This window comes from Pteropus vampyrus, unplaced genomic scaffold, assembly GCF_000151845.1.
Source record: "Pteropus vampyrus isolate Shadow unplaced genomic scaffold, Pvam_2.0 Scaffold474, whole genome shotgun sequence".
NCBI classification, from domain to species: domain Eukaryota; kingdom Metazoa; phylum Chordata; class Mammalia; order Chiroptera; family Pteropodidae; genus Pteropus; species Pteropus vampyrus.
Window position 1 is genome coordinate 69761 of NW_011889255.1, and position 2956 is coordinate 72716.

Here is a 2956-nt window from a genome sequence, read left to right on the forward strand (position 1 = left end):
AGTCTGGTTTATGCTCTCCAAATATATTTCTGTGTCACTGACACATGGTGAACATTCCCTAGCCCTCTCACATCTTTGTTAGACATGCGATTAGGTCCTATAATGGCATGTGGGTAGACTTAATGTGTCTCTTCTGTGCTGAGGCACTTCCTTCCTTATTTTGCATGTGTCTAATTCTCAGCTCTCTGAATGCTGAAAATCTAAAAGAGAACCACAAAGTACAAACTTGGGAACCATGGGATCCTGACATGAGAGGAACCAGCATTTTCTTATATCTGACTAGAAAATTGTTCTGTGAAAAGGGTGTAATAGGCTTCTTTATATTGTTAAGCCTCTGATATAGCTGAGGAATTGTTTTAGGTTTTACATATTTTTTCAGTGGTGGTGATGTTAAATTAAATAAGGAAATATCCAAATTCTTAATGTTAACGGGAGATTGCCATTCAATTTGTCCTCATCTATAAAGAAGTGACACGCATCCTGGAGGCAAATCATGCATGCAGTTCTCATTTGTAGATAAGCATGATGGAAACCCCACAAAAATGTCATGACAGTCATAGTAAAAAGCACAGAGGGCCAATGTAAAAGAGCTATGTTGTTGTAAAGAGAAGGAAGCTTAAAATACTAAAAGAAATGTGTTTAGAAACATGTCAATTACTCAAAGAACATTGAAACAGGAAAAAACAAATATAATTACTACTAGAATTATCGTACATGATAATGTTACCTCCATGCCTACTTTGAAGTACCTGAAATAGAATAAAGACTTTAGAGTAAAGTTTGTTTGTTTGTTTTCTGTGGTAAATATTCTTGTTTAAAATATTTGTTTTTGCGGTAGCTTACAGTTTGAACCAGCTAGAAACCTTCCCTGATTCTTGAGTAGATGTCATAAAATGAATAAAATCATCCAGTTCTTTTTCATTAACAGAAACAACATGTTGTAATTTCCATAAAAGTTAATCTATCGACAGAGTTCCACTTCTGAAAAGGGCTCTCACCACCCAGTGTGCCGAAGAGACCAAGCATGCCATGCTCATGTGATACAACATGTGACACATTTTCTAACAGTGTGGATGATCTAGATTTGGATCAATAATAGGAATAAAAGTAAGAAAGGCAAATCCACATTAATTATTAAGAGTCTGAAATACAATTCGAAGAACAATTTTTATCTTTCTTCTGAAAGTAGTACTTGACAGTTAAGAGGTGTTTCTTCACCAAGGGACATCCCCATTGAGGGGAGGTTCATGCCAAGAAGGGGTGAAGAGAAGAGCAAGCCACCTACAAGGAAAGTGATTTTAAAAAATAAACTCGGATGATTGCCAAAAACAAACAAAAAAGCACTGTTTAGGAATTTAATTGACACACAAGGGAAGATTTCTCCCAGGTGAGCGTGGCTGCTTCTTATTTAAGAGCAGCCAACGTTTGATGCCAGCAAGAATGTCATAGAGTTACAGTGGCTCCTCAACATGACAGAAGAACTTAACCTGTTTACAGGTTAATAAGCACCTCCACTCACATAGACATCTTCATGCAAATCTATGAAGGTAAGCTGTAATTGTTTTGTTAGACTATTTTATTTAAAGATCGTTCTTAATTGTAGGATCGAGATGCAAAAAAATAAAACAGAAAGGCATGAAATTCTAAAATCTCTTTGAAAATGAGTTAACTTCTTATAATAACTCACATAGTTCCTTACTTTCTTAATTATAAAGTAATAAAAAATTAGATGTAGGTCAAATGATGATGGCAAAGACATTTATAATCACCTTTATTAATTTAAAGTAATTTTGAGAACCAGTACTAATGAAGATAGGGAAATGTAAGAGACTGTCTGCTGCTTATTACCAAAGTCTTAATGAGAAAATATCAGGTGTTTGGGCTATCCGGTGAAGACGTGTGTAGTAGAGTGATGAGACAGAAATCATAATCTTTGTCTTATATTTGTTTTAGAACATTAAAGGTCAAATATTGATAAATTGTAGTGGAAATAGTCAAGCAGTATGGACTGCCTGATATGAATGGAATTAATATGAAGCAAAAGAACATTGTGTGTGTGTGTCTGTGTTTAAGTTTCAATCACAGGCTTCAGCCATTCGTATTCTCAGAGTAAGTAATAATTGGACTTAAATAAAGTTACACTTTATTAGGAAAAGTTACAAGAGGAAACTAGAGAAAGGGAATTGTATTTAGTTCAGTGGAACTCTGATACTAGAATCTTATCAAGGAAGGGAGGGAAATGAAAAAAAATATTGGTATGAATGGATTGTGTTTATTGATTAAGTTAAAAGTTAATTGGTATTTATCATACACTGTACAGGGGTGTTAATAAGGAAAGTTACTGAACAACATGCTGGGATTAATGGTTTCCATATTTAATGTAAGTGAGAAGAGAGGTATATAAAGTTGTATGATAATATTGCTTATATTTATTCCCTCAGTAACAAAGGATTGGTCTAAGAAAATTAATTCTCATAAGACTATAAATGGAAGAGTTTAAAACTCATTTTAAATAAAAATTAAACAAAAAAATTATGGGAAACACTTTAAATTGAAACAAGGTTGCATAAATCAATCAATTCAGAAAAAAAACCTTGTGAACTCAGACAAATAAAATAGCAAAAGTATGTACCAATTTTCCACTCTTTGTGGGATGAAATAATAAGAAATTACTTCTGCACGATAAGCTCTAAATAAGAATGCACATTTCTCATTTTCTTCTCATATCATTACCTCATTGTACAAAAAACGTATTTTAGGTTTTATTTCTTGGGTTGATTTCAAATGCACATCACTTCCTTTCTGAGGTTTCAAAATTCATTTTCCAGAAACAGAGCACAGTGACGATGGACATGACTTTAGAAATTATAGAAATACATTCATGCATTCAAAGCAGTTAACAGAAGAGGAAAATGTGGTTCAAGAACATAAATGAATAACCATCTTGAAATTACCA